This window comes from Hermetia illucens, chromosome 6, assembly GCF_905115235.1.
Source record: "Hermetia illucens chromosome 6, iHerIll2.2.curated.20191125, whole genome shotgun sequence".
Lineage (NCBI taxonomy): Eukaryota > Metazoa > Arthropoda > Insecta > Diptera > Stratiomyidae > Hermetia > Hermetia illucens.
In genome coordinates, this window is record NC_051854.1 from 80,845,543 (window position 1) to 80,867,709 (window position 22,167).

The window sequence follows — 22,167 nt, forward strand, 5'->3', positions numbered from 1 at the left end:
GCGAAAACCCCCTGTGGCCAAAAGGAAGATTGGACGATAGCATCGAAGTCGTGGTGATATGTCACTTTGAAGGAAGCTATCACTCGGTCAGGAGAGCCATCCTTGGTCAGCTTCACATATGAAAGAGGTGACAAAGTTAAGTTGATTTTGATTCAGGTCAGAATTATGTCGGATGTGGTGGAGTACACTATCCTTGACACGAACAGCTGTTTTGGCGGCGAGGCGACATGAGGTCGGAAAGGCCTGCGGTTCAGCGGTGTCGGGCGTCGATGATACACAGGGAGAAGCGTGTGGTGGTGCTAATGGAGCGACTGTAGGACAATCGCCACAAGTGCGTAGTGCATCCGATGCTGAGTTCCTCGGATGGAGGACGATTTTTCAGTTGGCAAGTTAGATGCAAAATATTCTTGCCGGAACAAAATTGCAAGTCTGAGAAAGCACAAAAGAAGCGTGAAAATTAGCCGTTTCACTTATGCGAGATATTGACACAGTGTTTCGTCCGTCCATGATTCTCTAACAAGCGATATCGAAACCACCATATCCTTCCCTTTAAATAGTTTTTTTAGGAAGCCTAGAAGCAGTTGCTTGATAACCTTGCAAAATAAGTTCGTCTAACTTTTGCATTTGTAAAATTTTCCCAAAGTTTCTCTTTTTTCCCAGGATTTTCTGCAGTAGTTTGTTATAATATTAAGGGAAAAAGCACAGCAAAATTAAAGGGAATTGTATGAGGGTTGTTTAAAAGTTTTAAAATTTAATAGGAGCGGATCAACTATCTCTTGTCAAGGAAGTAGTGAGGAGAAATTCAGAAAAGGCGATGATTTGCAAGGTCTAAGAAGTCCCAGGTTAAGTTTACAACGGATAAAGTTTTTAGAAATTCCATGAAAGGTTGATTATACTTCTCAGATAAAGACTGAAAGCAATTTAGTTCAAACATCAGAAAATAATTAGCACGGTGATTTGGTTGCGAAGATTTAAATTTGAATAATGAGCTTAATTTACAGAGCCCACTTGGGGCGCCATTCGCAAGGAACTGACGCGACGGAACCATGTGTTCGGAAGAGCGTTAGCTCAAAAGATCGGTAGGTTCTGAAGTTGCCAGTGAGTGGGAGATCCAAGCAAGTCATTCCACCAAATTAGGCAGCAGTAGTGATTGGGCGATCCAAGTTGCGTCCCAAGTTCGTAGGTTTCATTCTAGGTCCTTTCCGCCTATTACATTCTTCCAGGTTATTAGATTAATTTGCTTCTGTGAGTATCCATGTATGTCCTCACCTCATCTTTAACGTGGGGCTTACGATACGGGGTCTGACGTACCTATGTCCTAGATAGAAGTCTTGAGAAAGCCTCTCGATGAAGAGTGAACCACGAATGACCGGTACACGTTGGGAATCCTCGGAGCCGTCGACAGCCCTTTGTCAACGTTGATGGGGTGATGTGAACCTAGCTTTGTCAAGGTGGTAGTTGAGACGTGTATTAGGAGCCAGCCCCTTCACGACCCTGGTTGGGTAGTGTGTATTGAACCGGTGTTAGTAGACCGCGTTGTCTGGAGTGTCCGCGAATTCCGGGATCAACTAAGCGTAGGCCAGATCTCAGGAAACTGGGGTCCCTTAGGGTACACCCGTTCCTGAATATTGCAGCCCGCTCCCTTGCACACGATGCACAGGTGAATTTTCCATGGAGAATAAATTTAAACAAACAAAGTAGCAGGGAGGGAGGAAGAGCTGACTGCGTTTGGCCGCAGCACAAAAATGCGTCGTTCACCGCAGCGACCAGCAAAAGTGGCAGCGAGGGTTGAAATACCCGCTTTGACACCGAGACGCCCAAATTAAGAGGAAGCCTTACCAAGTGGCGCGACTGACGGTGCGGGGATGGCAACTCCAATACCCTGCACTGTCCCTGTTTCGAAAAAAAGCCCAGTCAGAATCGCAAGTCCTGAGCAGGTGGATTCGAACTTAAGCTGAGTGGAAGTTCAGTCGACCCTCCTAGCTAGAGCCGAAGAGTGAAGGCTCATCAAGAAATGCCCAGCAGTGGTGAAGCATTTGCGGTCGGCAATGTTCCTCTTCGTCAGCAAAAGCGTCAAGAACAGGCTCATGGAACTGGAGGGACTACTAAAATGTATCTCCTTCTACAAGCGAATGTGGAGAGCAACGGAAGATAATTGAAAAGAGAAAAAGTTGCATTTCCCGCTGAGAACACTGCTACACCACTGCAAAGCGAACTGGGGAAAAAGCGCCAAGAGGACGAAATGTCTGAAGGAGACTTTAGCAAAGTAGTTTCCGATGCCAAAAAAAGAAGTCCCGTCTGCCCAAAGACAAGGAGGCTACAAACCAAAAGCCAGTAGAAGAAAAGACAAGGAAACGAAGGACAAGACCGTCGGCTCTGCTCATTAAGCTGACGGAAGGCAAGACATTTGTGGAAGTCCTTAGTAAAATCCTCTACAGGCTTTCCATATGGAAAGCGAAGAGTGGCGGAGTCCTCGTAGAACTAGCAAGAGTAAATTCTGCGAAGCGGTCATGGTTATTGGGGGAGAAGGATTTTGTTTCTTGCCTAGAGCCTAGGTGCTCTCTAGGAATCCGAGATCTTCACTGTCTAATAGAAAAGGTCGAAGTGGTGGAGGCCAGAAAGCGTGAATGTCCAGATGTATGGGATGATCCGCATTTTACATGCGTGGGAGTGCAACCGCTCACCAGTTGCTAGCCTGTGAGCACTGATGAAGGCAGCAAACTTTTCGCGGGCGGGTATAAGCAAAACGAAAGGCAATACCTGTAGCTAGGACCGATGGTCGCAGAACAAAATAACGGCCTTCAGCGTCTTTTCAACTGCGGATGGTATGCAGTTTGAAATTGAGAAGCTTTCCGAGCTCCGAGAAGAGAGCAGATTCGAACTGCATTTCCTGGTCTGTGATTGTATTATAATCTCCTTTACAGTTGTTGTCTCAGGCCACCACGTAAATCGACCAATGATCGTGAGGTAATACTTGTAGCCGTGCGAGTCTCGAAAAGGGCCTAGAATCTCGAGACGTATTATTTGTGAAGTGCTTTGTTGTCTTAGTGAATACACCTATCCCTTCTTAACATGCCTAGTGACCTTAAACTTTTGGGACGCGATGAACTCTCTGGTCAAGAATTAATATCCTTCTACTGCCAGTTTGTTAGGGTCTAGTCGATTCGTGTCGTAAGATCGGGCATCGAGCGGAACGCCTCCTGAAAAATATGACCTATTTCCATTTTCGAAGATCTCACAACAGATAGAGGAAGGTGAGCCGAAGATAGGGAACTCCATGAACGTGTATTTGTAATCCGAGTGCAGGCGTCTATAATATCCACAAGGTCGCCATTTGCTTTCGGGCTTGTGGACCAGATGGAATGGAGATGATCGACTGCTGTTGGAAGGTCTTCATATACCCTACTTAAGGAGTTGTTCAATCTATGGGGTGGTACAGGACGCATCTTCGAGAATATTGAGGAGTTAGTAGTGTTGATGTGATGCTGAATATCATGCTTAACTGGCTGGGAAATACTACATTCCATAGTAATGTTGCGGTGTTTTTGGAGGAGTGTGCAAATACGTTGATTGGCAACGTCCTTAAAAATAATGAAAAGATTATATGTGAAAACGCCTGTTTCGTCAATATATATTCTCCAACGAAAGACGAAGACGACTCAGTAGAAAACGAATTCTATATCCGCATAGAGTCAGGATTTGATTCATTACCATCGGCCACTTCAACGCAAAGCTTCCCACTACTACAACTCAATTTGCCATCACCCACAATCGAAAAAGTTAAGGACGCACTTTCAGAAACAACTAAGCGCATCACCGCACATAATCCTGCGAAAGTGATAAGTTTACAGCAACGGGGCAGCACGAATATGAACAGAAACATCTAAGATGATCAGAATTCGAACCTGAGGTAACGAGATCGAGAGGTTGGCGCCCAATTATCTCCACCACCGTACCCGTTATAAATACTATTTGGTCTGATGAAACCATGCGGGACGACTGGCGTAAGCGTGTTACTTGCGCTGCATATAAAAAAGACGAAAAATGGACCGAACCTTATCCAACGTGGAAAGTCAACGATCGATCAGATATCCTCAGTAATGCAGAAGATATTGGAGATATCTACCAAATTTTCGTTGACTTCAAACAAGTGTACGACAGAACCAATGGCTCGGTACTCCTCAAAATATTCTCTGAATTTAAAGGTCCAGGGAAGTAGATCAGACTCAACAGAATTGGAATGAATCAGTCTAGCGCTCAAACAAAGATGCGAACCTTATTAACAAGATGTTTTGACACACACTGCATACCGAGTAGTGCTGCATTCTCAAAGGATGCGGACACGCGCGGAGACGAACTCCGGCGAAATAAACTAAACTAAAAATAGGGTGGATCGTTTGCCGACTCAGGGAGCAGATGTTCCTCAAGCGCTGCTTTAAATGCCTGGAATTTGGCCATATAGCGGCGAAATGCACCCGTGAAAAGTCAAAAAGTTGCAGAAAATATGGTGGAGAAGGTTATATGTTTAGGGAGTGCAAGGTTGAGCCTGACTGTATGCTTTGCAACGGGAAAAAGGGGGTCGATTGTCGGCCCGTTGCAGGCAGTAGCAGATGCCCAGTGTTTAGGAAAGCCCTGAATGCAGTAAAGATATGAGGTTGATACAAGTCAATCCCGATCACTGCGAGGCAGCGAAAGACCTTCTCTCGCTGAGCATCTATGAGAAGGCAATCGAAGCTGCCATAATCAGCGAGCCTTATAGCAATAATAAGAGTGGTGCCTGGACTGCAGATGTAACTGGGAAGGCGGCAATATGGGCATGTGGAAATCAAGCCATTCAAGAAGTGATGAAGTTTCCAGAAGTTCAGAGCAAACATAGCTGGTATCTAATTATATAGTTGCTATGCTTCACCAAGCACGATTATAACTGAATTCGAAGGAATGCTAGGTACGCTAGTTTCGGATGCAAAAAGTCGAAACCTTAAAATCAGAGCGAGTGATTTCAACGCGTGGGCCGTGGCCGTATCCTGCTCGAGGCTTTCGCGGAGCTAGACTTGGTGCTTGCAAATGAGGGAAATGTTTCCACTATTTATGGGATAGGGTCGGGCTCAATAGTAGATGGACCATGCGCGATGTGCGTTTCCGCGAAGCTGGAAACTAGAGCTGGTCCGTGAAAGTTGCGGGAGTTGCGGGATGAATGTTTCCGAGAAGGATCTGCCAACGATCTCGAAGAAAACCGGACTTCGACGAGAAACGGTAAGTATATGTGAACCTTTGAAGTAGGCTAAAGGAGGCTTTACGGACCAGCAAGCGAGTATTCTTCTAGGAACTTTGCGTAGAGGCAGGCCAAAGCCCCTGGGGAATAGCGTACAAGGTGGTTATGAAGAAGATGAAAGGGCTGACCTGCCCGCATCTTCTGCTCGATATCGTGATGGTGCCCTTCCTCCCGAATAAAGGGGAGCGCAAACAACACAAGCAAGCATTGAACATCTGAAGACGTTGAAGGGTATGCTAAAAAAAGCATTAAAAGCGTGGCTGAAGATGGTTCAGCTTGACCTTGCGGAACAAAAGTCGGAGGCGGCCTTGATTACCAACCGTAGGAAGGGGATACGGTTAATATTCGTGTTGGTGGTCAAATCATCACTTAGTGTTTATCAAATACCTGGGGGTGATGTTTGACGCTAAAATCAATATCAAGGGACACCAGGACTATGCCTGTGAGCGTGGATGATGGCTAACATTAGAGGCACAGTTGTAGGTTACTTGTGGTCGGAGTGGTTCGCTCCATACTATTATACGCACCACCAGTTTGGGATGGAGCGATGGCGTAGGCGAGGACGCCAGACAGCTTTTAGGGATATCGAATTGGTGGACCTCGGCGCAAAACCGGGATGTCTGGAGTTACTTATTAAGCCAGGCCTAGACCGGATACCGATTGTTGCGCCATTGATGATGAGTTTGGGAGGAAGCACTAGCGTACGGGAGTAATCGGGGGAGGGTAAATAGGACGCTTAGTGGCGCTAAGGGTGTGCAGCGCCTTCAGAACAATATCAGGCGACGCAGCGTGTGTAATTGCGAGGATCCCGATAGATATTCTGGCAAGTGAGACACGTTGCCTGTCATCTGCAAAGGATGCAGAATACCGAAAGGCGGCAAGACGAGTCGCTGAAGAAGTGGCAGCAACGGTGCGATAACTCGCAGAGGGGATCGCTGCACCCACACTTTGATTTCCTGTATTGAGGGGTGGATCCAGCGACGACACGGCGAGATTAACTACCATCTGACGCAATTTCTTGCAGGACATGGTGATTACAGGAAGTATCTGCACGAATTCAGGCTGGATGATTCTCCCTTTAGTCCTGAACCACATACCTGACGACGCGGAGCATGTTATGTTCCACTATCCACGATTTTACTCAGAGAGGAGGAGCCTCGAAGACTTCCTGCAAATCAACCTAAGTCCGGGAAATGTTGAAGTCGAAGGGAAACTCGTGTACGATGACCTCCGTAATCAAAAGCATACAGTAGGAACTTGGAAAAGCGGAGCGCGCAAGGAGGACGCGAACAACGGAAGGTTTGGTCGCTTAAAGCGCAGTCCTCCTCGCGAAGTAATTTGCGGCGGTTCTGCGGGGAAGGAAGAAGGAGAAGATTTTAATAAGGTTTTGTTTTACAGTGGTGGGATCTTCGTGAAATTTGATGAAGTTTTTCGATAAACCTTCCTCTTCCCACATCATCATCATCATCATCAACGGCGTAATAAGCGACATCCGGTCTAGGCCTGCCTTAATAAGAGAAAAATTTAGAGCAACGTGCTGGGATTAAATTTTGCTCACATTTCATTTTAGTCGTACCACAAATTACGAACTGATACGAAAAGTGTATATGATTGATGGTTGGTATGCCGCGTTTACCGACGGTAGAGAGTCATCGAAAACGAACGAAAACATCGCTCGTGTAGCCGATGCTTTGGAAGCCGACAGTCGATGTTCATGCAGGTTGATAGAGGAGAAAATTGGGATACCAAAAACTATCATTTAACGGATATTTCATGAAGATTTGAAGAAGAGAAAAATGTGCGCACATTTTGAACCGCATGCGTTAACTGCCGAATAAAAGGAATAACGAGTGACCAGAGCCTATGATCCGGAAACGAAGCGCCAGAACGCAGAAAGGTGTGGTCCAAATACGCTGCCTTCACAAAAATTTCGATTTCAAAAGTTGAAAGTGAAGAGAATGCTCATTCTTTTTTCAATAGCAAAGGATAATTCACTACGAATTTGTTCTGAAAGATCAGACTGTCAATGTCCGGTTTTACAAACAAGTTTTAGACGGTTTGCACAAACGTATCGCACGTGTGAGGCCAACATAATGGAAAGAGCGTAACCTTTGCCACCTCCACGATAACGCCTGGTGGCATACGTCCACATCAGTTTCTGGCTAAAAAAGGAGTAACTCAGTTGAGCCATTCCCTTTACTCACCGGATTTGCCCCCAGACTACTACTTTCCAAGGTGGAAATTGGAGATGAAGGGAACCTATTATGCACCGATTGAGGCCATCGAAAAATCTGTAATGGTCAAGTTGAAAGCGTTTCCAGTTTCCGAGTTTAGGAAAGCGATGTTAACGGAGATTATTTTGAAAAAAAATAATCCTCTCAAATTTCTACGAATTCTTTTCGAAGCGTAGTCTTAAAACTTATCGGACGCACCTTGTGAGAAAGGGTCTTACAACTTCTGTAGGATTTCCAGAGGTTAGATTCAAGAATTGTGGGACGAATCGTGTACATCTGTTGGGTTGGGGAAAAAGAAATGTCCTATTTTGTCAATAGATGGCGACACTTAAACATATCTTGTGTTGTACTTATCGTATCGGGTCATACTATACGGCGATTTGAAGACGACAATCTGTGCTACAAGTGCCTCTTTGGCAGTGTTATGATCGTACGTTTCAGTCTCAAGTTATAGCGCGTCAAAGATGGAGTCCACCAAGCGAGAAATTCGTCATATTTTACGTTTTTACTACCTGAGAGGTAAAAATGTAACGAAGGTGGCCGAAAAAAATTGTTAAGTTTATGGGCCCGATACTGTAACGATTCGCACAGCACAGCGTCGGTTCGATCGATTTCGTTCTGGTGTAGTGGATGTCGAAGATACACCCCGTACAGGTAAGGCCAATCGTTGTAGAAACCGATAAAATCGTCGAAATCATTCAAGTAGACCGGAATGTGAGCATTCGCTCGATTTGCAGAAGATTGAATTCTAAAAAAGCTGGATGTTTGGATGCCCCAAGAGTTGACGCAAAAAAATCTTTTGGACCGAATCAACGCCTGCGATGCACCGCTGAAACGGAACAAATTCGACCCATTTTTGAAGCGGATGATGGCTGGTGATGAAAAGTAGATCACGTACGGCAACCTCAAGCGAAAAAGATCGTGGTCGAAGCGCGGCGAGCCGGCCCAAACTATCGCCAAGCCCGGATTCACGGCCAGGAAGGTTTTGCTGTGTGTTCAGTGGGATTGGAAGGGAATCATCCACTATAATCTCACTCGGTCCTCTACTGTGAGCAACTCGACCGTTTGAAGCAGGCGATTGACCAGAAGCGGTCAGAATTGGTCAATAAGATCTTTGTGACCCGCCACAAGCTACGGGAGGAGACCTGGCACCAAGTGATTACCATCTCTTCCGGTCCATGCAAAACGCTCTTGTTGCTACGAAGTTGGCCTGAAAAGAGGCTTGCGAAAACTGGCTGTTTGAGTTTTTTTGCAAATAAGGAGGGGGGGATAATGAAGTTGCCTTCTAAATGGCAACACGTTTGCGAACAAAACGGCCCATATTTGACTTAAATCGGATAATTCTAAGTATGTTAAATAAAGCGTCAAATTTCGATCACAAATACGACATTTCTTTTTCCCAAACCCAATATTTGGCAATGGTACCTGGCCAATATCGTTCTTCCAAGTTATTTATTTTGTCCAGTTTGATCTCTTACTAAATAACTCTCCCATTGGCAGTTGAGCAGTAAGTCTTTGGTGTTAAAAAAAAATATTTTCCAGCCCATTTTCCTGAGTGTCACCTTAACGTATAAGTCGCTCTTCAGGCTTCATTTTGGAAAGCAATTAACTCTTTCCCCCACATAGGAATGGAAAATTTTATTGCTCTGCAGCTTTAGAATGATTCAACCAACCTATTAACCACCACCAATTCCGATCACCCTGTCACTCCACATAACTTCATCATTCCAAGTTGCCATGATCATCTTTCGAATCCACGGCACAAGTACGAACCTGAGTCGCACGCGATTTGCCCAAGGTAAGAAAAAGAAGAATTTCAAGGTGTTGAGCACTAACTTATTTTCGCGGGAGTGTATACAGTGGTCTGGTGGAAGCAACTGACCAAGTCTTGGAGGGTTAGTTCCACTATATCAAGAAGACCGAGCCCGGAACAATTGGAAGAGTTGACTTTTGTTTGTATGGCGCGTATAGTAACAACAGATGTTAGGCAACATGGTTGATGATGGAGCTGATGATGGTGATCGGCATGACGGCCACCGTCATCTTGTATTCTCAGTTTGCTGCCCCATGCAAATTAGACGACGATCCAAGTAGGCTGACTTGACTTGTTTTGACTTGAACATGCAGAATCAAGTTTGGTAGCAATTTCATAGACTACCGAAGATGTCGTCTAGGCTAGAGCATGATCGGATTTTCCGAAAATGCCGGAGATAATGGCGGGTTTCTTGAGCGATGAGGAGTTATAATTGTGCCAGTTTAAGAGTCTTCTTTACAAAGAAAGGAAAAGATAGTGACTTTCTTTTTGGAAAATCGAAGCAGATAAAAGATTTTCGAGGTTCTGTGAAACGAGTGGCCCTTGCTGTGGAAGACCCATCATTCATATGTTAAGTCTTAATTAATTGCGTTGATATTTGGTTGAGAGTTTAAATGGTATCATTATTAACAATTAAATGGAGACTTTGTACCAAATAAATTATCAAGGCTGTTCCAAATAGCAGAAAGATGCAATTAATCCTCCAAAAAACAAAAATGCATGGCCAATAAGCTCATGGGAGTACGCCAGGACTTCAACAACAGGAGGAAGGATCAAGACTATGGTTGTTAGATAGCAATGGAGGGGTTTCTTGGTTATCTGGCGCAGAGAACGACTGAATCAATAGCTTCCTGATTAAGAGGATGTTTGGTTTTTATAACCTGAATAGATGCATAAGACACTTCAATTCTGTCATGTTATTTACAGAGCATGCTGGTCCCAAGTGCAGATGAAAGAGGAACATTTGGGTCCGACGTACTTTGCCCTATCCTCAGTAAAACAAAAATAAAATGCTTAGATCCGAGAAGGAGATAAGCATAGTAAAGTTAGAGTTACTCCATTATGCTATGTAAATCCAACCTGATTTCTCTTAATGGCAGGTCCTGCGACATGCCGATCAAGAAAATGTATTCAATATCGTTAAAAACAAAATGATCATGCTGAGTACTAAGCTTCGAAGAAATGTTAGGGGGTTCACCTCAGTCGACGCGGCAGGACGGGACCTGGTCCTGTCGAGAAATAGGCATTAGTTCATGAGTCAAGACGTAAGCAAATTAGCCAGCAAAACAAACGTGTCTTATTTTCTTTAGCCTTTGTCCCCTTCACAAGCAGGGTCGACACGAAAATAAATACCTGTCTGCACGCTAAATATTGACACCCTCACTAGAGAGACCCTAGAACTCGTAAGAACCCTTTGGAAAAGGCGCAATGAGGGTATAGTCGATTTTGTGCACACTCATGACCTTGTACTTTTGAATATATAGTTCATCAAATCAGTGTCTCATCTTCCTACATTTTATAGTGGGAACAGTAAAAGGCGAAGCAACTATATTCTCACAAGACGCCGACATTTTGCCACCAAAGCCGTTCCCTATGAGACCATCGCAACTCACCATCGTTGATTGGTATCTTGTGAATCAAATCGTCGACAAAACAGCGTGAGGAACGCACTGGTCCGTCACAAATTAAATGGTGGCGATTTCGTGAGAAGAAAGAAACAAGTCGGGAAACCGGAAGCATGACACTTCAGGTATAAACGGTTTTTTGTTTCCCTATGTGAAGAGCATAATGCAGTTCTCCATTGGCTGATAGCATTGACTCGAGGTTTAAATCGCTCAGTTTTGTTAGCGGTAGTGACTTGCCCAGAACTGAGCGATCTAAATACCTCGGGTCAATGTTATCAGCCAATGGAGAACTGCGTAATGCTTCACGCATTAACGCAACCTGGATGAAGTGGCATTCCACAACTAGTGTTCTTTATGATCGACATATCAGCGAATGTCTCAAATCTAAAATTTACCGCAATGTCGTCCGTCTACCGCTCTGTATAGTTTTGAGTGTTGGCCAACTATAAAAGACAATGAACGCCGTTTTGCGGTCATGGAAACGAAGATGTTGTTTTGGACTAGTGGCGTGACACGTTTTGATCACATCTGATATGAGGATATCCACGATCGATATGGGGTTGAACTGATTGTGAAAAAACTGTGAGTGAGGCGTTTTCGATGTTATGGTGATGTAATTCGCGCTAACGAGAATTCACTTGCTAATATTGGTCTGAACACTGACGTCAATGGTAAGCGACCAAAATGCCGTCCGAAACAACGGTGGCTTGATACGCTGGATGGGCATTTAAAAGCCTCACGATTACATCCAGATCAGGCGTTTGATAAAATAAAATGGCGGAACCGATCACGACGAACCGACCCCGCTTGTGAATGGGACCAAGGCTGAAGAAAAAGAAGAAGATGTGCGACGAGTGCATGACAGCTCCGTGTCACATAGCTAAGAATTCCAGTACTCTCTATTTTTAGAAAGCGATTTAAATAAATTATTTGATGGAAAGCCTTGTATTGATGATAGTCAACCTCATACGCTTCACACTCCGAGTTTAATACTATTAACAAATGCGAACAATTTTACATACAACAGATACAAAAAAGAGTTGGGGAGAAGTAGATTCTTCATTAATGGAATTTTATTGTTTCATTCGAATGTCAATTATTCTCGTCAATTATGACGTCAGCATCTTATTTGTATGGCTAAAGATGCGGTAAATTCGCACGAAATGGGTAAGTTTGAACTGCTATAGCTTTGACGTTAATAGCCAGATTTCCACGAAATTTGGAACGTGTATGCGAAATGTGTTCCTCTATCCTGTTGCATTCGGTAGTCCTAGGATGAATTTAAGGGGGGTTTTCAGTAAATTTCTAAAAGTTGGTAATATACTATTAGTAAGTTTATTCGAGCAGATATCCTTACTCACGCACTTTGTAGTCCACGCCAACTAGGTTTAGCCGTTTTGGAGAAAAGTGCGTGTGACAGACAGACAGGCCTGTGGAGAGTGGCCAGATCTCCCATCAGCCGCGACCTCAGCTGGCGGATTGGGGCATACCTATTGATGTGTAAATATGTGTTCATGCACTTTTATTTTCTGACTGTGCATGGGCTAGTGTTTGCTCATCTCTAGTGCGTGGATCAAAATGGCTATGGGAAGGATACCTAGAACATAAAACCACCATGGAAGACGAGAGAAGGAAGAAACTTACGGTGCAGGGGCTCGGAACCCCAGTACCGGCGGCTTTTGGGAGTGAGTAAGCGGGCTCCCGGTCGTCGATATCCCTCGACCGCGGTGCCTCGGTGGTGGACAACGCCAGTAACAGGACCAAACAAAGATGAACTGAAGGCAGATTGTTGGACGACAAAAACCGTGATAACACCCACCACATATGTTCAAGACAAGACAAGACATATGTTCAAGACAGCAGGAGGTGTTCCAGGAACAAGGAAGGGATCCATTCAAAAGAAGCTCGTCAACTTTGAGATCTATACCAATGTCAAAGACGATGAAGGATAAAGTACAGGCAAGGTCAATAAACGCCAAAAGTGAAGGAGCGTATAAAAGGAGTAACCCTGGCGGGGCTTTGTGCAAAAATAGTTGAGCTGTCCGAGTTCATCAAGGACAAGCACAACGTACATCAAGCCATAAAGAATATGGTGAGGGCTATTAGAGTCCTCTATAATATGATAGATCGCAGATGGAGGAAAAGAATACTAAGGATACGTCGAACCCTATTGTGCCAACAGTGTGGCAAGCGACCCAAGTGACGCCTAACTGTACTACTATCGAATCACGGCGAAAGAAACGAACACGAGAAAAAGAGGGAATTCTCTAAATAAACAGCAGGTGCTTAAGAGAAGGCGGACAGGACATTCTGAAAACCAGCACCAATAGCTCAGAAGGAGGAAAGCGTACAGCGAAGTCAACCAGTCGTTGGGAAGCTCAAGACGAAGGAAAACGATGGATGGACTAAAGTTACCAACAAAAAAGCGAAACGAAAAGCCAAAGTGCGAACTCGTCCAGATGCGATTGTTATCTCCACTAAGGGCAATCTGTCCTACGTGGAGATGTTTTACACAAAACCTTTAAAAGGAGGTATCACACAGTGCAGCCATTATAGAGGTATCTTTATCGCTATTTTGCTAGTTAAGATAGCCCCATACCCCGAGAACATAATAGGCTTCGCTCAGGGCAAATCAGCAACAGATCAGATTTTCTCTCTGCGGCCACCAATAGAATATGGACATCAGTTGCACCATCTTTTCATCAGTAAAACTGTACACGGACATGAGAAATTTCGGTGTCCCGGCGAAATTAATAAGACTGACTAGGCTGACCCTGACCAATGTGCGAGACCAGATAAAACCAGCAGGATCATTCTCAAGACCATTCAACATCAACAGCAGTCTAAGACCCCCTGTCTTCCCCCTGATGTTCTATTACACATTCCTTTTAATCTGACCCTGGGAAAAGTGATCCGTTATGCTGACATAAGTGCGAGAGACATCATCCTTTTCAAGTCCACCCACCTTTCGATGTCGACATCATGGGAAGAACGACCCGAGACGTACAAATGCTTCCCCTCTAAGAAGAGATCCTAAGATTCTGGCGGCCTGAACTGATTATGCTTCAGGTTAAAGTTGCATAATTCGGCAAGTCCTCACACGAACCCCTAGTGGTGGCCGCTGGAAATCGTCTTCGGACGGGCCAATATTGTGTAGAGCCGGACTGGAAGTAGGCTCATCCAACTGACGAGGATCTGCTTGTCTGCTGGTCATGTGTCAGGGGCAAGTAGATGTGGTGGGGGATGGACCAAAGCAACAGGGGGGGGGGGGGGGGGTGGGGTCGTCCTCCCTCCACTGGAGAAGGTGGTAATGGGACCCCAAGCTAAGGTGGAATAGTATACGCCGAGGGCTGTGTGGCCAATGGGAAGCTTGGTCTTTAGTATGGGAGCTCTGAATACCTTGGGCACCTTCAGTTTCAAATAAGACCCTTACCCTGGTGGCCGGGACAGCCAAGGTGGACACTCTTTCCGGACTACTCGTGGGACCAAAACATGGACTCAATTTACAAAAAAAAAAAAATTATGATAGAAGAAGAGAAGTTAATGCCAGGCGTATCAACGGAGGATGAGCTGCTGGCATCTAGCCAGGGGACAGTAGCCGTCGAGAGCAGTACACTCGGTGCAGAGACCTCCCGGAGCAGGGCGAAATTCACTGCTGTCAAACTGGGTGTAGCGAGTACCAGACATAGTACTCCTAACCCGAAACCCTCGACATCGATGGATCCCTCGAAAATGAAAACCGATTCAGGTGGTGTCCTACTCAAGAGCCAGTACCAGAAGGCCATGCATATTCTCAGCAAGATTGCTAAGAATAAGGAGGCTGATACTGTCGATGAGCGGGATGAAAAAGACCTCGCTAAATTCCAGGCGATTGTTGAGGAAGACAGCAGAAGAGCAGAAGGCGAAGCCCTTCGCTCTGAAACGCAATCGATCTCAAAACGATGTCGAGCAAGATCAGAAGCGGAGCAGAGTGGGCAAGACCTCAGACGCTAAGCAACATCCGGAGAAAAGGGCGTAGCAACAGTCAGCCGACGGACCACGAACTTACGTATGACAAACTAGCGCCGGAGGTGTGGACCAGTGTTGAGGCCAGACTGTCGGGGATGGTCTTTGAGCATCTCCTGCGCACCGAAGGCAAACACACGGGACTCATCCCCTGCTTTGATTCCTCTCAGGTGATCCGTGGGTTCCACGTTATAGCTTGAAAGGACCAATTCTCCAGGGACTTTCTCGGTTCGTGTGTCGCTAAGATCAGCGACGCCGGGGAGAGTGTGAAGCTCAAGGTTATCCCTTACGACGAGATTCCCAGGAGACCGGTCGCTCGTATCTGGTTGCCGAAGATCCGCATGGATAAAGACAAGCTCGTCCAATTCCTACGCCTTCAAAACCCCAGGATTCCGCTAGGACGACTGGGTTGCTATCAAGGAAGAGGAACCTCAGACGAACAGCCAAACTTTTCTACTCCACATAAACGAAGAGTGCCTGGAGGCATTGGAAAAGGTCGACTATAAAGTGCGGTTCCGAGTCAGGAATACAAAGGTAAAAGTGTTCCGCTCTGGAAAACGGGATGACGACCTAGATCCAATCGACGCCGCCAACGAGCTGTTGGAGGAGATGACGGTCGACGGTTCGACAGCGACTGGCGAACCTGCGAAGCAAGCAGATCATGCTGAGGATTACGTACATAAATCTGCAGCACTCTAAGTGCGTCTCAGCTAACCTGCTTGTCTTCCTCCTTGATTGATTGCATTAAACAGGTCGAACTGGAGTTAAAGGTCGGGACTCTGAAAAGGGATCCGATATCGAATTGACAACCTCGTCCCCTACTAAGTACAGCAAAAAGACACTGCCACCGTGGTGGAATGACGATCTCTCCAGCCTTGCCGTGACTTGTTTTCATACCGAAAGCAGGCAGGCGCGGTCATGAGTCCGCGAAGGATTTTCGACAAATCAGCCTGACCTTTTTCGCGCTGAAGACCCTAGAGCGCGTCTTGGCCAGCCATTTAAGGACAATTATGGAGACAATGTCTTTCTCTAAGTCCCAGCATGCCTACCTTAAAGGAAAATCGCCATCCACGAGGTAATTGACACGGTTGAGCGGTCGCTGCAGTACAAGCAGTATACCCTAGCTGCTTTTTTGGATATAGAGGGAGCTTTTAACAGCGTTAGGACCATCGTCATCAAGGAAGCCTTGACCAGTATTGGATTGGAGGGGCATCTGACGCGTTGGATTATATCCATGCTAAGTACCAGGATAATCCAGTCGAATCTGGGAGGCAAGCACTTGACCAGTGCTTTGAACAGAGGCACGCCACAGGATGGCGCCACCTCTCCGGTGCTCTGATTAATAGTGATAAATGAAATTTTACGAATATTAGGCAGTAGCGGGATGAAGGTGGTGGCGTATACCGACGCCTTGATGATATTAGTATCAGGGATGTTTCCGTCCATTATGAGGGACATCATGGAAGGAGCGTTGTGAAAGGTGTGCCTGTGGGCCGCAAGATGCGGACTTAGCATAAACCCAACGGAAACGGAACTGATGCTACTCACCAAGAGAAGGATACCTGAATTCCACCTACCACGGCTGAATGAACAAAGATTGGTTCTTTCCTCTAATGTAAAGTATCTGGGTGTAATCCTGGATCCAAAGTTAAATTGAAGACTGAACATAGAACTGAGGGTTAAGAAAGCCTGTATAGCAGAACTTTTGCAAAGAAATGGGATCTCCGGCCGAGAATGGTTCTTTGGATGTACACCGCTGTAGTGCGTCCAATCCTTACGTATGGTGATAGGCTTTGAGCAAAAAATACAACAGGATGAAGCTTAATAGGATTCAAAGAACCGCGTTTGTGGTCCTTCCCGGCAAATGCTCTTAATGTACTCCTGCATCTCCTCCCACTAGACCTTCAGATTAAATATGTTGCAACGTGCAGTGCCGTCACACTACGTGAGTCCGGATGCTGGGCAGCGAAGTCCTATGGCCACAGTAACATCCTAGACGAAGTACCTCGGGAAATCTGGACATTCCCCACGGACTATGCCACAAGCAAGCTGAACTTTGCTGTGGACTTTCCAACCAGGGCATAGTGGAAGACCAGCGGCGTGTTGGAAGGTTATGACTCAGTATTCTTTACCGGCGCGGGGGTTTTCTCGGATACACACAGTGTATCCAAGTCCTATCGTCTCTCAGGTTTTGCCAGTGTATTCCAAGCGGAAGTATTGGCGATATTGGAAGTCTTTCGATGGCTGGAGCGAGCCCCAAGCGTAACATAGCCATTCTGATCGACAACCAAGCGGCCATCAAGGCCTTGTACTCAGCGACGACATCTTCCAGGCTGGTGGGACAGTGCAGAGTCGCGCTGAATCAAGGTCACTCTCCTCTGGGTTCCCGGGCATAGGAACATAGAGGGGAATGAGAAGGCTGACGGATTGGCCAGACGAGGCTCTTCTGTTGGCAGCCGTTCGGTGAATACAGTTGGTGTTTCGCTGGCGGCTGTCAGGGGCTGAGTCTACTCGCACTACCAAGCTCGGGCCTTAGATCGCGACGGCTTACAAGCTCTGCCAAGTCAAGAAGAATTTGGCCCGTTTATATCAGGTGTACTCCTAATTAATTTCCGGTTTTTTTTTCAATAGATGGCGTTCTATGTTTTGTGTCGCTGTTGGTCGCACATACTTGTTATTTTGTTTAGTTGTTGTTGAATGTCTAAACTGCGTTGACATTTCCCCAAAAAGTTTCTCCAGCAAGTTTTTATTGCGCGTCAAAAATGTCGGCGTACGTACCGAATTTCGAGCATATGCGCCATGCATTGTCTTTATGTTCAATCAAGGAAAAAAAAGTGTCCGATAGCCACTGTGCACTTTTGGAAGTTTATGGCGATCGTGCATTAACACTTCGAATATGTGAAACGTGGTTTCGACAATTCAAAAATGGAGATTTCGACCTGAACGACGCCGCGCGCTCCGGCAAGCGAAAATCGTTTAATGACGCCGAATTGCAAGCATTATTGGATGAAGATAACACGCAAACACAACGACAGCTTGCAAATATGTTGGGAGTTCAACAGCAAACAATTTCGAAACGTCTGCGAGCCATGGGAAAAATTCAGAAGTGTGAAAAGTGAGTGCCGCACGAACTGACCGAGAGACAAATGGAGAACCGGAAAGTGACGTGTGAAATTCTGCTTCAACGGTACAAAAGAAAGCCTTTTCTCCATCGTGTTGTTACGGGCGACGGATTTCTTTGGAGGACCCTAAACGCAACAAATCCTGGGTGAGTCCAGGTGAAGCATCGACATCGACGGCACGACCAAATCCTTCTGGTCGGAAGGTCATGCTGTGTGTGTTGTGCGACCAGACCAGTATGATCAACATTGAACTGTTGGAACCTGGTGAAACTGTGAACGCCGTTCACTACAAAAAACAAATTGAAAGATTTGAGGCGAGCGATTGCGGAGAACCGACCAGAATATCAAGAAAGACAGAAGAAGGTGATTTTGCTCCACGACCATGCACCATCGCATAAGTCGAAAGCCGTTCGCGACACGCTGGGAAAACTCAAATGGGAGGGGCTTAATCATACCGCACCAGACCTGGCCCATCGGATTATCACCACTTTGCCCCTTTGGGCCACGCAGTTTCTGAGAAGCGCTTCGACTCCTATGAAAATTTGCCGAAATGGCTTACTGAGCTAGACAGTCAATTCTACTGGTGTGGTATTCACAAATTATCAGAAAGGTGGACAAAGTGTGTGGAAAGCGATGGAAAATATTTGGAATAAAATAACTATTACGGTTCCCTTGGAATTATGTGTTTTATTCATTAAAAAAAAAAAAACGGAATTTAATTAGGAGTACACCTGGTAACATAGCCCGATCACGAGAATTCCTGTGTAATGCATTCAAGATTACGGCGGTCTGCACGGGGCACTGGCCCATAAGGGACCATGCCGCCAAGCGCGGCATACCCTACAATTCGCATTGCCGAAGCTGCTAAGAAGGAAGGGAAACCCTGATGCAATTTCTTTGCGATTGTTCAGCTCTAGCTAGAGTTAGGCTATGGACACTGGGTAAACCATTCTTTGGGGACCTCAGAGAGATATCTAGCTGCAGGGTGGGAGAGCTGCTTTCTTTTGTGAATGCTAAGGACTTGCTCTGAAGATCCGAGGCGGTTAGAGTCTGCCTCCCTGCTCCCATAACAGCAGTCATGGTCTTAGGGGTTTATGGCATCAAAACGGTGCACCACAGCACTAATTGGGCTCCTCGGAGATACCTACCTACTTACCCTGGATAAGGACTAAGCAATGCAGAATTTATCTGCATAGATGTGAATGCTTCGATAGCTTCCTAACTGCCAGTTAGGATAGTAATGTCCTGCCTCCCATAGTGGAGGTTAAAGAAGGAACACTTATTTATTACGTATAGTCCCGCCAGAAATACACTTTTTCAAACCGCTTCCTCCTTGAACTAATGAATTCTGCTGACATAACAAACAGGCTCCTTGTGGATATGGTACTGCGTTTAATTAGCGAAAAATATTTGCGTCCTAGACCAAATTCTGCCTTAATCCTTCTCAATGTTTCATTAAGGATGAATTCTCACCTCTGAAGCTGGTCGAGTTTCGGACCCTCCTTCCATTGTTGTAAAGAATCCAAGCGGTTGTGCATGGAGTTAACGGAAGTCCTTTACCGAATTGCCAGATGGTTTCGTGGAAGCAACCATTCAGCTCCATTCACAACTTAGCTGAGTATTACAAGGTCGCGCAGTTCTCTGTTCCCCTCAACTTTTTGGGAGGAAAAAAACCGCGGCAGTTTGGAAACCCACCTCATGGCATTCTTTCAGATTATTTGCCAGAAATTGAATCAATTGTTCCGACGGAAGAACCTCAAAAACAAAGATGCATTCGTGAATTTGAAGGTAAATATCTGATTGTTTGGCCCCAACAATGGAAACTACGATGGCGTCTCAGAACATCATCGAAAGGGTCCCCTCGAGGCGGAAATCAGAACTTGGATCTGAAATTTGTCCAACGGGAAAAGCTGAAGGTCCGTGCCGGCGACTTTCCCGAGCGAATAAACCTCGTTTTGCGTCCCCGCCACGGCAGAGAATTTTTCAAATTTGAATTGTCAAAAGTTACATAAATTGCCACGGCCATGTGTGCGTGCGTACGAGCGATAAGTGCGCCATTCAAGTTTCGAGTGCCTCGTGTACGGACGACGTTGCCACACACACATGCCCGCCTGCACCGAGCCATACGGATAAGTTCATTCAAGAACGTGTCGTCGTTGCGTTTTACAACCATTGGAATTCCTCGAACGCCGATCGCGCTCGGTGTCGAATTGGATTCCGTGTGAAAATTCAAATTGGAATGGCGGTTGCAAGCGGCCCCCGGACTGTTGCTAGTTGGACATTTGTCTGATGACAGACGGGCATCGGCCGTGGCCGCTGCACACACTGACATCCGCGGTGCAAGCGTGCAAACAATACTCGAGCTCAGCCGCGGCGCGCCAATCCCCGGCTTCCAGGAGAGGCCCCGCGGTCTTAACTAGGAAAATTAAGGAAAATTCAAAAAACCTGTGCCCGGTGCCGCGTCGGGAGCGCTAGTCCGCGCTCCTGCTCGCCAACGGAAGATCGCAGCCTCCTCGTTGCCGACTCGCCTTCTCGCTCTGGCGTAATGTCACGGACCCACGGGATGCACTTGTGTACGGAATTTCATTGATTTTTCCTGAACAAAACACTGACTGTGCACATACACACACTCGCGTAAGCGACAGTCGCGTGCAATGGCTCGGCCCGCGCGGAGCACCCACACGCGATGTGTAAACGGCACCAACACACCTCACACGGTCCCGTACACGTACGAGCTGCCGACGACCGATTGATAAACAAAAGCTTGACTGTGTGCGCCAACGTCCTGCGACGATGTGTGTGGACGGGTCGTGCGAGGAATTTTTCTCGGCGGATATTTTTCTTCGTCACAAAGTTGTCGTTTCTGTTACTTTGCGCGATCACTGGATCTGGGCCGCGGGGGCGGCTGCGACGGGTGGCGGGCGGACCGTACAGCGTTCGTGCGCCGGAAGCCACTCGCGACGGACGACGGGAGTCCCTTCGGCCCGAGTTGCACTGTCGCAATTTTCTCGTCACTTGCCTGCTGCGAGCCCGTGGCCACTGCCCGACATTCCACGGTGCGTAAATTGTCACGGCGAGTCGTGGCCGAGTGCCTCGACGGTTGCGAACACGCAAAATTAAGCAAAAATCCCGACCTCGGAAAATTCGATCGACCAGCGATGGATCCACTGCCCGATTCCGTGCTTCCTCGGAGGTTTCTGTGTCGTCGCGCGACTGATGGACTCTTCTCTCTTCGTGTGTTTTGAATGAATGGAAAGGGAGGTAGTAGAGCCGACGGTGATGAATGGACTAGAGTTGTAGACTTTTGACGTTGACAGTTGCAGGGTGCTCATGAATCAATTGTTTAGCTAGTCATAGACAGATGGCGCAACACTTGAATAATGCGGGAAAAAATTTAAAATACTATGAGCTGAAATGGAACATGGAATTAGGGGGGTCATCCCGTGTGTCGGGTTCGAGAAATCCATTTTTTTGCATGAATTTATCTATATATAGTGGAGAATATGTGGTGAAAGGGATTTTTCGATATTCCGATTCGTTTAGAAATTACAGTGTTAAACAGGTAAAGAGTTTGCAGCCGCGGCTAGAGTACTCGATGAGAAAGAGCATCGAATCTTTTTTTACCTTTTAGTTTTTTACCTGAGCCTTATAAATTCGAACCCAGGTATAAATATAAAAAGATGGAAAACCAATCAATTCATCATCATCAACGGCGCAACAACCGGTATCCGGTCTAGGCCTGCCTTAATAAGGAACTCCAGACATCAATATCCCTAAAAGCTGTCTGGCGTCCTGACCTCGCTCAATGTCAGGTAGGGTTTGCCTCGTCTTCTTTTCCTACCATAGATATTGCCCTTATAGACTTTCCCGGCTGGATCATCCTCATCCATACGGATTAAGTGACCCCCCGACCGTAACCTATTGAACCGGATTTTATCCACAACCTGACGATCATGGTATCGCTTATAGATTTCGTCGTTATGTAGGCTACGGAATCGTCCTTCCTCATGTAGGGGGCCAAACATTCTTCGAAGGATTCTTCTCTCGAACGCGGCCAAGAGTTCGCAATTTTTCTTGTTAAGAACCCAAGTTTCCG

General features: G+C 46.2%; 1 protein-coding gene across 3 annotated transcripts in view; it reads right to left on the reverse strand.

Annotated features, from left to right (window-relative positions):
* LOC119660601 (putative transcription factor capicua) overlaps positions 1 to 21,302 on the reverse strand; it is a 132,011-nt gene extending 110,709 nt beyond the window's left edge. For all 3 annotated transcript variants that reach the window (XM_038069280.1, XM_038069279.1, XM_038069277.1), the window contains exon 1: positions 20,517 to 21,302. The gene's annotated coding sequence lies outside the window, so the exon portion shown is untranslated. The remainder of the gene's footprint in view (positions 1 to 20,516) is intronic.
* Positions 21,303 to 22,167: the final 865 nt, after the last annotated feature.